Here is a 14,858-nt window from a genome sequence, read left to right on the forward strand (position 1 = left end):
CTACAAAGCTGTAGTAGCCAAAACAGTATGACACTGATATAAAAACAGAGACATCAACCAATGGAACAATAGAGAACCCAGATATAAATCCATACATACCACACTCATTTTCAACCAAGGTCCCAAGGACATGTGATAGGGGAAAAGGATAGTTTCTTCAATACATGGTGCTGGGAAAACTGGATAAACACATGCAAAAGAATGAAAATAGACCTCTATCTCCAATTCAAATCAAAACAGGTTACAGACTTAAATATAAGATCTGAAACTGAAACATCTGGAAGAAAATGTTGAGGAAATACTCAGGATGTTAGTCTGGGCAAAGGTTTTTTTGTGTAAGTCTTCAAAAGCACAGGCAACCAAAGCAAAAATAGACAAATGGGATTACATCAAACTAAAAAGCTTCACAGCAAAGGAAAAAAGTGAAGAGACAACCTACAGAATGGGAGAACATATTTGAAAACTAATGACCTGACAAAGGATGAATAACTAGACTATATAAGGGGCTCAATTCAATAGCAAAAAAAAAAAAAAAAACACTCAAAAGTGGGCAAAGGACATATCCTCAAAAGAAGACATACAGATGGCCAACAGGCATATGAAAAAATGCTCAATAGCACTAATCAGAGAAATGCAAATCAAAGCCACAGCGAGATACCATCTCACCCTGGTTAAAATGGCTTTCATAAAAACAACAGGGAATAATGGGTGCTGGTAAGGATATGGAGAAAGGGGAACCCTGTTACACTGTTGGTGGGAATGTAAATTAGAACAGCTGCGGTGGAAAACAGTATGTAGGTTCCTCGACTGAATACATACACACACACACACACACACACACACACACACACAGACTATATATCCAAAAGTAAGGAAATTAATATAGTTAAGAGATATTTGCACTACCACGTTTATTGCAGCACTATTCACAATAGCCAAAATATGAAATCAACCTTAGTTCCCAGTAGATGAATGAATTAAATGTGTTTGTACATAGTGGAATATTATTCAGCTATAAAAAGAAGGAAATCCTGTCATTTGCAGAAATGCGGATGGAACTGGAGGTCACGTTAAATGAAACAAGTCAAGCACAGTAAGAAATATCAAAGTGGGAGCTAAAAAGGTATATCTCTTGGAGGTAGAGAGTAGATTGGTGGTTACTGGAGGTCAGGAAGGGTGAGGAAGAGGATGGAGAGAGGTTGATTAATGGGTACAAATACACAGTGTGATAGAAGAAATGAAAACTGATCAGTAGGGTGGCTGGTTTATAATGTATATTTCAAAAGAGAAGAAAATAATTCTAATGTTTCTAGCATAAATAAAAGATAGGCCGGGTGCAGTGGCTCACGCCTGTAATCCCAGAACTTCGGGAGGCCGAGGCGGGCCGATCACAAGGTCAGGAGATCGAGACCATCTTGGCTAACATGGTGAAACCCCGTCTGTACTAAAGAATCACAAAAAAAATTAGCTGGGCATGGTGGTGTGCTCCTGTAGTCCCAGCTACTTGGGAGGCTGAGGCAGGAGAATCACTTGAACCTGGGAGGCGGAGGTTGCAGTGAGCCAAGATCACACCACTGCACTCCAGCCTGGGTGACAGAGCGAGACTCCATCTCAAAAATAAGTATAAAAGATAAATATTTAAGGTCATGGATATACCAATGACAGTGATTTAATCTTTACAAGTCATATGGACTTACTAAATTATCACATGTACCCCCAAAATATGTATCAACAAAAATAAGTACTAAAGAAAGGCAATTTGATAAACCATTAATCTGGGGCTTCCTTTTAACGTCTCTACTCCCTTAGATTCCCAGCACTTGAAATATTACAAAACAGTGCTGGTGGATAGAGGCACATTAGGAGAGACTTTGAAGCAACAAACAGTGTGGAAATGATCAAGGATTCTAAAAGGATATGGACTCTGTTCATTTTGCAGACACTGCCCTGACAGCTAGAAGGTACTAAACAGTGATAAGGGATTATACCCTTCATTCACCTAAGCGTGCAACTTACTGAAGTCTGGATTGTGCTTTGATTTCATGGCTTTAGGTAACTTTATTTCTGTGGAGAGTAAAACTGGAACAAACTTCAATTTGTGCTTGAGTCTTTTGCAGGTTTATTGAAAATACAAAGAATAAGAAGGGGAAGAATTAGAGGTTATACGATTCTGTCCTGGTGCTGTACTAGAACAGCTTTCAGCAGCACTTACAGACCACTTTTGCTGTAGCCTCTGTGTAAAGGGTTATAGACAATGTGTGGGATATATCCACGGCAATGTGCAGAGGAAAGAACATGTGGGCAGCCTCTTCAGTAGCAAAGGAAAATAAGCCACAGGACACTAGAAGGGCTGCTGGAAACAGAAGCATGAAGGGGAAGTGAAGACTTAATAAGGTGAAGGCTGTAAAGAAAGTGCACAAGTTTTAGTTTAAGGGAGGGCAGGGCTGGAGGTGATTTATTTCAAGCACTTTATAAAACACTGAACATTTAGGAGACACTTCAAAACCTAATACTATTTAGCCCTGCTGTAGCTATATAAAAAATAAACTCTAGGTTTCTCCGTAACCAAAAAGCTATCAGGCCCTTCCAATCTTATTCCTTCCCCTAACCCCTCCAGCTAGAAAGATACCTGGGCTGGTGTTATGGATTGGATTGCATTCCTCAAAAAGATGCTGAAGTCCTAATCCCCAGTACCTATGAATGTGACCTTATTTGGAAGTAGGGTCTGTGCAGATGATAAGATAGGGTCCTTAGGATGAGCCTTTATCCATGACTGATGTCCTTATATTAATGGCAAAACCAGCAGTTACTTTTGCACCAATCTGATACAGGAAATTTGGACACAGAGACATGTACAGAGGGAAGATGAAATGAAGACACAGGGAGAATACCATCTACAAGCCAAAGAACACCTGGGGCTACCAGAAGCTAGGAGAGAGGGTTGAAACTTATTCTCCCCCACAGCCCTCACAAGAAACCAACCTTGCTGATGCCTTCATCTGGGGCTTTCTAGCCTTTAGAACTGAGATGATTTCTGTTGTTTAAGCCACCCAGTTTATGGTACTTTGTTACAGCTTCACAGGAAACTGGAACAAATGGTCTGCAAAATAGGATGGGAGCGGTCGCTCACACCTGCAATCCCAGCACTTTGGGAGGCCGAGACAGGCGGATCACAAAGTTAGGAGATCGAGACCATCCTGGCTAATACGATGAAACCGCATCTTCTACTAAAAATACCAGAAAAAAAAAAATAGCCGATATGGTGGCATGTGCCTGTGTTCCCAGCTACTCCGGAGGCTGAGGCAGGAGGCACAGGTTGCAGTGAGCCGAGATTGCGCCACTGCACACCAGCCTGGGTGACAGAGCAAGACTCCATCTCAAAAATAAAAAAACAAAAATCAAATGGTCTGCAAAATAGACAGCAGATGGAGGAAGATTTGTGTATCAGTCAGCTGTCACTGCAATAATACTGCATAGCAAGCAAACTTGAAATTTCAACAGCTTCTAGCAACAAGTGTTGATTTTTCTTCTCAGCCATCTGCATGTTGGCTGGGGTTCAGCTGATCTAGGCTGGGCCCTATTTCAAGCTGTGTGTTGGGTCTAGGTTTGCTCCACATGTCTTTCATCCTCCATGGATCACTGGCTACCTGAGACATGTTCTCACAGAAGAAGGCATGGAGCACAAGAGGACAGGCACAATGACACGAGCACATGTCAAGTCTCTGTGTGTGCCATGTCTGTCAATATTCCATTGGCCATAACATACTGCATGGCCAAACCCAGGGCGAAGAGACAGGGCAGTGCCCTCTGCCAAGCATGAAGCAAGGAGATGGATGATAGGGGAGTGAATAATTAGCAAAAAGATTTCAATCTACCACATTTGACTCCTGAATTTATTGTAAGAGGCCAGGAGTTCAAGACTAGCCTGGCCAACATGGTGAAACCCCGTCTCTACTAAAAATATAAAAATTAGCCAGGTGGGTTGCAGCACTCCTGTAATCCCAGCTACTCGGGAGGATGAGGCATGAGAATCACTTGAACCCAGGAAGCAGAGGGTGCAGTGAGCTGAGATCCCACCACTGCACTCCAGCCTGGTCAACAGAGTGACACTCCAACTTAAAAAAAAAATAAAAAGGTGTTTTAGGAACTAGGAAGATTTCTCAGGGATAGCAGCAGTCTAGCTTGACACTGACAAACGTGGTGAAGACTAAACCCTATAGCCTTCTATCATACTTTAAGTGAAGCATTCAACAGATGACCTTTTATTAGCAAAGAGATACTAAAACCGTTGCGGGAAATAACCAAAAGCACTAACGGGCATTTTATGTGTAAAATAATACTGTGAAGTGCACAGACATCCTACATTGTATGAGATGGTAACGTTTGTGGTTTCCTGGAAGGAACATTGTTCTGAGAAATGAGGAAAGTTGCCATTTGATGAACATATTCTTTTGGTAGTTAGAGAATTTCAAACACAGGCTAAATTGTATTCCATCTTTTGACATGGAAGTCGAGGGTTACAAGGCAGCATTGTTCCTTCTCTCCACTCCTTGCCTTTAGTAGTAGAATCAAGACCCACTTGAGAAATCATCCTAAATTCCAGGCATAGAAGTCAGTAATGTTGTCTGTTTACTCTGTTGATTGTCTTTTGTGTGTGTTTGTGTGTGTGTGAGAGAGAGAGATGGAGTTTCACTCTGTTGCCCAGGCTGGAGTGCAATGGCATGATCTTGGCTCACTACAACCTCTGCCTCCCAGGTTCAAGTGATTCTCCTGCCTCAGTCTCCCAAGTAGCTGGGATTACAGACATGTGCCACCATACCCAGCTAATTTTGTATTTTTTTTTTTTTTTTGGGACGGAGTTTCGCTCTTGTTACCCAGGCTGGAGTGCAATGGCACGATCTCGGCTCACCACAACCTTCGCCTCCTGGGTTCAGGCAATTCTCCTGCCTCAGCCTCCTGAGTAGCTGGGATTACAGGCACGCGCCACCATGCCCAGCTAATTTTTTGTATTTTTAGTAGAGACGGGGTTTCACCGTGTTGACCAGGATGGTCTCGATCTCTTGACCTCATGATCCACCCGCCTCGGCCTCCCAAAGTGCTGGGATTACAGGCTTGAGCCACTGCGCCCGGCCCCTAATTTTGTATTTTTAGTAGAGACAGGATTTCACCATGTTGGTCAGGCTGATCTTGAAATCCTGACCTCAGGTGATCCACTGGCCTCGGCCTCCCAAAGTGCTGGGATTACAGGCATGAGCCACCACGCCCAACCCTGTTTATTATTTCTTTTGCTGTGCAGAGGCTCTTTGATTTAATTGGGTCCCATTTGTCAGTTTTTGTTGTAATTGCTTTTGGTGTCTTCATCATGAAATCTTTGTCTAGAACAGTATTTCCTATGTTATCTTCCAGGGTTTTTATAGTTTTCGGTTTTATAATACATTTAAGTTTTTAATCCACCTTGAGTTGATTTTTGTATATAGTGAAAGGCGTCTGGTTTCAATCTTCTACATATGGCTAGCCAGTTATCCCAGGATTGCAAACTATGCATCTGACAAAGGTCTAATATCCAGAATCTATAAGGATTTTAAACAAATTTACAAGCAAAAACAACACCATTGAAAAATGGGCAAAGGACATGAACAGACACTTTTCAAAAGATATACATGTGGCTACCAAACATATGAAAAAATGTTTGACATCACTAATCATTAGAGAAATGCAAATCAGAACCACAATGTGATACCACCTCATACCAGTCAGAATGGCTATTAAGAAGTCAAAAATAGGCCGGGCGCGGTGGCTCAAGCCTGTAATCCCAGCACTTTGGGAGGCCAAGGCGGGTGGATCACGAGGTCAAGAGATTGAGACCATCCTGGTCAACATGGTGAAACCCCGTCTCTACTAAAAATACAAAAATTAGCTGGGCATGGTGGCGCGTGCCTGTAATCCCAGCTACTCAGGAGGCTGAGGCAGGAGAATTGCCTGAATCCAGGAGACGGAGGTTGCGGTGAGCCGAGATTGCGCCATTGCACTCCAGCCTGGGTAACAAGAACGAGACTCCGTCTCAAAAAAAAAAAAAAAAAAAAAAAAAGTCAAAAATAACAGATGCTGGCAATATTGTGGAGAAAAGAGAATGCTTATATACTGCTGTGAGAGTGTGAATTAATTCAGCCATTGTGGAAGGCAGTGTGGTGATTCTGCAAAGAATCTAAAACGGAAATGCCATTTGATCCAGCAATCCTATTCCTGGGTATATACCCAAAGGAATATAAATCATTCTACTATAAAGACATGTGCATGCATATGTTCATTGCAGCACTATTCACAATAGCAAAGACATGGAATCAACCCAAATGCCCATCAATGATAGACTAGATAAAGAATCTGTAGTACATATGCACCATGGAATACTATGGAGCCATAAAAAGAAGTGAGATCATGTATTTTGCAGAAATATGGATGGAGGTGGAGGCCAGCATCCTAAGCAAACTAATGCAGGAACAGAAAAGCAAATACTACATGTTCTCACTTATAAGTGGGAGTGAAACAAGAACACATGGACACATAGAGGGGAACAATGGATACTGGGGCCTGCTAGAGGGTGGAGGGTGGGAGGAGGGAGAGAAGCAGAAAAAATAACTATTGGGTACTAGGCTTAATACCTGGATGATGAAATAATCTGCGCACCAAACCTCTGTGACATGAGTTTATCTATATAACAAACCTGTACACATACCTCTGAACCTAAAATAAAAGTTTAGAAAAATGTAGGGCTTCACATATACATACATAGTGATATTACAATGTACTCATCACACTCATGACAAACAATACCGACCCCTAGAAAAGATTGTTTATTCATGCAATACATAATGTAAAAGTGGTTTTGAGAGGCTCTCGGCTCAGACCGCTAGCTTCAGATCTTGACTCTACCATTTTTTGGCTCTAGGACTTTGGCCCTGTGTTTGTGCAGCTAGCTGTAAGATAGGGATAATAGGCTGGGCACGGTGGCTCACACCTTTAATCCCAGCACTTTGGGAGGCCAAGGTGGGTGGATCACCTGAGGTTGGGAGTTTGAGACCAGCCTGACGAACATGGAGAAACCCTGTCTCTACTGAAAATACAAAATTAGCTGGGCTTGATGGTACACGCCTATAATTTTAGCTACTCAAGAGGCTGAGGCAGGAGAATTGCTTGAACCTGGGAGGTGGAGGGTGCCATGAACCGAGATCATGCCATTGCACTCCAGCCTGGGCAACAAGAGCGAAACTCCATCTCAAAAAAAATAGGGATAATAGCATCTCCCTCCAGATTACTTGGGGATCAAATGAAAAAAATCTGTGCTTAGCTCAGTGCCTGGCAAGGAGTAAGTTCTTACATTTTAGCTATTATTATTTATCAACAAGTATCAGGTTTCATTTTTCATTGTATTTTTTGAGATGTAATTTTGCTCTGTCACCCAGCCTGGAGTGCAGTGGCATGATCTCGGCTCATTGCAATCTCCACCTCCTGGATTCAAGCGATTCTCCTGCCTTAGCCTCTGGAGTAGCTGGGATTACAGGCATGTGCCACCACGCCCAGCTAATTTTTGTATTTTTAGTAGAGATGGGGTTTCACCATGTTGGCCGGTCTGGTCTCGAACTCCTGACCTGAAGTGATCCTCTCACTTTGGCCTCCCAAAGTGCTGGGATTACAGGCGCGAGCTACCATGTCCGGCCAAGTATCAGGTTTCAAAAATTAGTATGCAACATTAGAATTTGTACTAGTATAGCCAAACTGCCAACTATGGTGTGCCACTGCTGCCTTTAAAAGAAATCTGGTGGCAGAATCTGAAAGAATACTAATGGCCACCCCCACTTCAGTGTTTACATTTACCAAAACCAGTTGTACAAAATTCGTTTCATTTTTTCAAGACCTATTACTTTTAATTTCCCCAAATGCTCAATTTTTCCCTCCAGTTTCTCCACATGTCCCCAAGTTCACTGGGTATGTTAGATGATAATTAAATGAGGGCAGTAAAGACGTTAGATGTCCGTGATGTGTCCTGGAAAGACTCATTTAAGGGTGGATTGGGTAATCTTCCATTTATATGTTAAAAATGGTTAAGGTTACATATTTAAGTAGCTCTGTAAGCTCTTGAAGGGTAGAACCCATGCCCTGTTGAGCTTTGCATTCCCAGGGTTGGGCAGGCACATGGGACCCAATAAAAAGAAAATGAAAGTATAAATGATTAAAGAGATAATATGAGGCCAAGTGTGGTGGCTCACATCTGTAATCCCAGCACTTTGGAAGGCCGAGGTGGGTGGACCACCTGAGGTCAGGAGTTCAAGACCAGCCTGGCCAACAGGGTGAAACCTTGTCTCTACTAAAAATACAAAAATTAGCCGGGCATGGTGGCAGGCATCTGTAATCCCAGCTATTTGGGAGGCTGAGGCAGGAGAATCGCTTGAACCCAGGAGGGGGAGGTTGCAGTGAGCCAAGATCACGCCACTGCTCTCCAGCCTGGGCAACAAAAAAAAAAATATGAAATATAAATCATCAAAAAGATAACATATCTGGTGGTTTGGCTATGGAAGACCCAGTAACATGCAAAGGACTTACAGGGGATTCAACATAACAGTGATAGTAGTTACTAATTTATGTTTCAACTTGGCACAGATATATGGAGAAAGAAATCCACATGAAAAAGATGATCAGCTGTCTCTTTCATGTAACAAATGCATTTAACTAGGCCTGAATTCACAGGCCTTCAAAATTTGGAAGACTGATGTCAATATCATCATGGAAGAATCAGAATGTTACAGTAATGTTTCTAGGAAAAAGACAGTGGAGAAGTTGGAAAATGTTCACATTACTATGGGGTTTTGTTTTGTGCCAAAAAGCTCCTTTAAAACATGCGACCAGCCACTGAAGTCACTGCATGTGAAGACATTAGAAAGGTACTTGGCAAAATTTATTAGAGGTGACCTACAATTATGGCTTTTTCCTATATTACCACCCAGTGCTTGGCTCCTGGGCTTGAAATTTGTAATTCCTTTAGGAATGGTACCACATTGTATACTCATTTAAAAAAAAAGAAAACCACAGTTCTTCCATTACCTTCTGTCTTCCCACCTGTCTGCATCTCCAGGATTCAAATTTATTATATGTTATTAAATTGCTTTCCAAAGTGGTGTACCGGTTTACACTCATGATTAGGGTATGAGGGCTGAAAGTGCTCCATTGCCAATACTTGACATTGAAGACTTTTAAATTTTTGCCAGTCTCTGCTGGGTGTGGTGGCTCATGCCTGTAATCCTAGCACTTTGGGAGGCCAGGGCGGGAGGATTGCTTGAGCTTAGGAGTTCAAGACCAGCTTGGGCAACTTGGCAAAACGCCATCACTACAACATACACAAAAATTAGCCCAGCATGGTGGCGGGTGCCTGTAAGCCCAACTACTTGGAAGGCTGAGGCATGAGAATCACTGGAACCCAGGAGGTGGAGGTTGCAGTGAGCTGAGATTGCACCACTGCACTCCAGCCTGGGTGACAGAGTGAGACTCTCTCTCAAAAATAATAAGAATAAACAAAAGAATAAATTTTTGCCAATCTGGAGATGTGAAATGTTCATTCCTTATAGCTTAAATTTTCATTTACCTGAGTATTAATGAGGCTGGGCACATTTTTATAAGTTGATTGGCCAGTGTTTCTCATGGGAAAAATGCCTGCCTTTTGTCCATTTGGTTATTGGGCTTTGATTTTCTTAGAGATCAGTTGCACTTTAAATTTTCAGGATAATAATCCATTGTTGCTTGTATTGTTACAAGTACCCATTCTCAATCTGTAGTGTGTCTTTTTCATTTCTAGTAGTATTTTTGGATGCACAGAAGTTTATTATTTTGATGTAGTCAAATTTGTCAGTTTCCTTTATGATATGCGTTTGTGTCTTGTTTTAGAAACCTTTCCCTAACCTAATTTTTTGTATATATTCTAGTGTTTTAAACTTTTACTTCCCATAATGAGTGCTGTCATTTGTCTGGTACTCCTTTTGGGTGGGGGGGGCTTTTAAAAGAAGTTAGCTGAAAATAGAAGGCAAAAAAGGCAGTAGCTGCCATATTGCGTTGATCACTTATTCCAACCCCATTCAAAATGATTCCCTTCTAAGTATTTCCAGAGTCTGAGGTATTTTCATTTTACCTCTAAAAAAAATAACTGTGGTGAGCAGAGATGGTGCCACTGCACTCCAGCCTGGACGAAAGAGCAAGACTCCATCTCAAAACGAAACAAAACAAAACAAAACAAACTTGGATTAAGTGCAGTGTTGTACCATTTTTCAAAGCATAGCCAAAGCTAGTGTTCTGATATTAGAATATGTTATTAAGACAAAATGCATTTTAAAAAACCAACATTTCACAAGCGTATGCCTTGTCAGTCTTGTCTTTGCCATTAAATGCTGGGAGTTCTTTGTGCGTCTTTTCCTACCTGCCCAGTGGGATTTGGATGGAATTATCAGGGATCTTACATCTGGACTTTCTGATTCTCAGATTTCAAAATTTATAAAGGTAACACACTGGGTTAATCCATTTCCATGGAGAATGGACTCTAATATTCTTTTTTTTTTTTTGAGTCAGAGTCTGGCTCTGTTGCCTCGGTTGGAGGGCAGGGGCGTGATCTCGGCTTACTACAACCTCTGCCTTTTGGGTTCAAGTGATTCTCCTGCCTCTGCCTCCCAAGTAGCTGGGATTATAGGCATTTGCCACCGTGCCTGGCTAATTTTTCATATTTTTTTTGTAGAGACAGGGTTTCACCATGCTGGCCAGGCTGGTCTCGAACTCCTGACCTCAGGTGATAGGCCCGCCTCGTGAGCCACCGTGCCCAGCCTACAATTCTGATATTCTTTATGCCAGAATAACTCTCAATGTTACATAGTTCCTGAGGACAATAAGGTGATCACTTATTTACTTAATACATTATGGGTACTTCCTATATTTCAGGCCTTGGCATGGGTACCCATGAAGCAAGATAATGAAAGGCCCTCAATGTCCCCCAAGTCTGAGGAGACTGACTAAAAGGCATACAACAGTGTGCTGCTGTCTCCTGATCGTGCATGGTGCGTGCCATGGACATTTAAAACAATACAACTAACAATCTAAAATGGCCAAAAAGGGGCTGGGTGTGGTGGCTCACGCCTGTAATCCCAGCATTTTGGGAGGCAGAGGCAGGCGGATCACTTGAGCCCTGGAGTTTGAGACCAGCCTGGGTAACATAGTGAGACCCCCAAATCTACAAAAAAATCAAAAAATTACTTGGGTGTAGTAGCACATACCTGTAGTTCCAGCTACTCAGGAGGCTGAAGCAAGGGGATTGCTTGAGTCTGGGAGGTCAAGGCTGCAATGAGCCATGATCTCGCCACTGCACTCCAGCCTGGGCGACAGTGAGAACCTGTCTCAAAATAAAGTGGCCAAAAAGGGACAGAGGAAGGAGAGAGTGAATGCTTTTAAGCACTCGAACGGAAACTCTGATGGTTAGGTGGAAGATACAGTCAAGGGATAGCTGTATATTTCCCAGGTTTCTTTTTTCCTTTTTTTATTCATCATCCTTTCAGATGGAAATGTTTAGGGGAAACAGCAGGGAAGGGCTGCCAGGAATATAGCAATTTGGTTTACCAAGATCATTATATTTAGTACTTTAATGTCTAGCTTTTGAGGTGGGGGTGAGGGGTATTGGATTTAAGAAAAAGTAAACAGTTTTTCCTAATTATACCGTACTAGGAGACTTGGTGTGGTAGCTTCAAACAAAAATAATACAGTCTTTTCACCCTTACAGGAATGTCAGTGATTAAGCAATCGATTATCTGAGTGGTAATGATTGGAAGTTATTGCAGTTAAGTAATGCTAAGCCTTTGAGACAAGCAGTAGATTCCGAATGGAATTCATGGCTAATATCAGTGAGGCAGTCTACTGTGTAACGTAGTATTTATCACTTCCTTAGGAAGACAAATGATCTTTTCGGTTTGCATAAAGTATTACATTTTTGAAATTTATATATCATTTGTGTTTTCTATAATAATACAATAAAACATTCCTAGAATTTGACATGTTGGAAAACATTGTCTCCTTAAACAAATGAACATGCATGAATTATTTAAGAACCCATAACTGGGCCGGGCGTGGTGGCTCACTCCTGTAATCCCAGCACTTTGGGAAGCCAAGGCAGGCAGATCATGAGGTCAGGAGATCGAGACCATCCTGGCTAACATGGTGAAACCGCATCTCTACTAAAAATGCACAAATTAGCTGGGCGTGGCGGCATGTGCCTGTAGTCCTAGATACTCAAGAGCCTGAGGCAGGAGAATTGCTTGAACCCGGGAGGCGGAGGTTGCAGTGAGCTGAGATTGAGCCACAGCACTCCAGCCTAGGCAACAAGTCAGACTGTCTCAAAAAGAAAAAAGAAAGAAAAAGAAAAAGAAAAAAGATCCCATAACTGAGGCCTTTTCCTTTTTGCTTTAGCTGTCAAGACCCTCATTTGCAGTGGGCAGCTCATCCTCACTCTCCTTTTCACCTATCTATATTTCTCTGCTTTAAAAAACATCTTGTAATTTAAATCTATTTGAGTATTTTCATTGGGAAAGGATTTAATATTGTAAGCTATGGGATAAAGAGGTACAGTTTTGCCCTTAGCCCTGGGCAAGGGTCCTGTCCTGGGTTCTGGCTTCAAGAGGGCTCCACTCTTGCTCTCCTTGGGCTATGCCCTTTGCCATGGAGTGAAGGATCTGAACATAGTTTGTGTCTCTGAGACTTGCAATTTCCTGTTTAAACTTACTCAGAGGCCGGGCGCGGTGGCTCACACCTGTAATCCCAGCACTTTGGGAGGCCGAGATGGGCAGATCACCTGAGGTCAGGAGTTCAAGACCAGCCTGACCAACATGAAGAAACTGTCTCTACTAAAAATACAAAATTAGCCGGGCATGGTGGCACATGCCTGTAATCCTAGCTACTTGGGAGGCTGAGGCAGGATAATAACTTGAATCCGGGAGGCAGAGGTTGCTGTTAACCCAAGATTGCACCATGGCACTCAGCCTGGGAAACAAGAATGAAACTCCGTCTCAAAAAAAAAAAAAAAAAAAAAAATTGCTCAGAGCTCACATCCAGGGCCCATGGGGGTGTCTTTCTCAGCTTGTCATTTCATCGTCCTGAGGAAAGACTGTGCCTGGGCTCCCATGAGTTGTCAAGGTGCTGCTGGGATAAGGGATGTGAACAGAGAAAGCAGGTGGGCCAAGGACTAGGGCCCGCTCTCCAACATGTTTCTATCTGAAACTCCCAGGAGTCTGAGAATTCTGAATTGGAATCTGGCCTTCCAGGTAGGTATGAAGTGTATTTCCAAGGTAGGAGGAGAAAATGTACTTGATTGAACAGTTTGTAGCCTGATTTACAGCTTAAATTGTATGTGGCTGCCTCTCCATCTGTACTCTTTGCTCAGACCCATGTAGTGGTGAGCATGGGGAACTATATTATAGTTTTTTAGAAATAGGTACAATGGGCCGGGCACAGTGGCCCACGCCTGTAATCCCAGCACTTTGGGAGGTCGAGGCGGGCGGGTCATGAGGTCAGTTCGAGACCAGCTTGACTAACATGGTGAAACCCCATCTCCACTAAAAATACAAAAATTAGCCAGGCGTGGTGGTGGGCACCTGTAATCCCAGCTACTCGGGAGGCTGAGGCAGAAGAATTGCTTGAACCCGGGAGGCGGAGGTTGCAGTGAGCCCAGATCACATTACACTCCAGCCTTGGAGACAGAGCAAGACTCTGTCTCAAAAAAAAAAGGAAAAAAGAAAAAGAAAGAAATAGGGACAATGAGTACTCATTAAGCTGTGTTTGGAAGAATAATGGCAAATTTATTATGTCAAGCTCTTTTAGAGTCTTTGAGGTCTTTCAAATGCATTACAAAACTGAAAATAAACAGTCAAAATTTGAAAATCATGTCTTAGTTCCTGTCCCGCATTTGTAGAGGATGCCCTATTTTCTGTCCATCCATCCTTTTTTTTTTCCACTGAGTATGCTACTGGCAGAAAGTTCTAGAGACGTGAGATATGTCTTGATTTGAATAAAACCAGGCTTGGTGAACCCAGAGAACACTTGACATCAAGGAATTTGATAGTGAGTTTTTAAGGCAACCCATCAGAGGAAGTGTGAACCACACTCAGTAACCACTATCTTGAAAGAAAGGATTTCCCTCTCATCCTTGACCGTGACTACTAATTTCAGACCCTGCTATTGCTTCTCTCTTTTCCGTTCTCTTCATTCTGGCTACACAAATCACATATTGAACCTAGCCTTTTCAGGCCGACTTCTGTAATCTCATTGTGATTTCAGTTGCATTCATCCTGCAATGTTAAATGCCTTCTCGGTTAGGTCCCAGAGGTATAAAGCTGTCCAAATCGTGGTCCCAACCATCAGGTGGCTGAAAGACTGGACACCTGCTGTCCTTATTACCAATAGGAACACAACCAGCTAGGGTTAGAGGTTAACCAGGATCTTCAGTGAAGAGCAGGAGACCAAAGAATAGGTGATCTTTTCTTTTATCTTTTCTTTTTTTTTGAGACAGAGTCTCACTTTGTTGGGCAGGCTGGAGTGCAGTGGCGCAGTCTCGGCTCATCCCAAGCTCCGCCTCCTGGGTTCAAGTGATTCTCCTGCTTCAGCCTCCATAGTAGCTGAGATTACAGGTGCGTGCCACTACCACCCAGCTAATTTTTGTATTTTTAGTAGAGATGGGGTTTCACCATGTTGGCCAGGCTGGTCTCGAACTCCTGACCTCAAATGATCCACCAGCCTCGGCCCCCCACAGATGATGTTTTCTTAAATTGTGGTAAAGAACACTTCCC

The sequence above is a fragment of the Sapajus apella genome, unplaced genomic scaffold (genome assembly GCF_009761245.1).
Source record: "Sapajus apella isolate SASKATOON/1434 unplaced genomic scaffold, GSC_monkey_1.0 scaffold17, whole genome shotgun sequence".
NCBI lineage: Eukaryota > Metazoa > Chordata > Mammalia > Primates > Cebidae > Sapajus > Sapajus apella.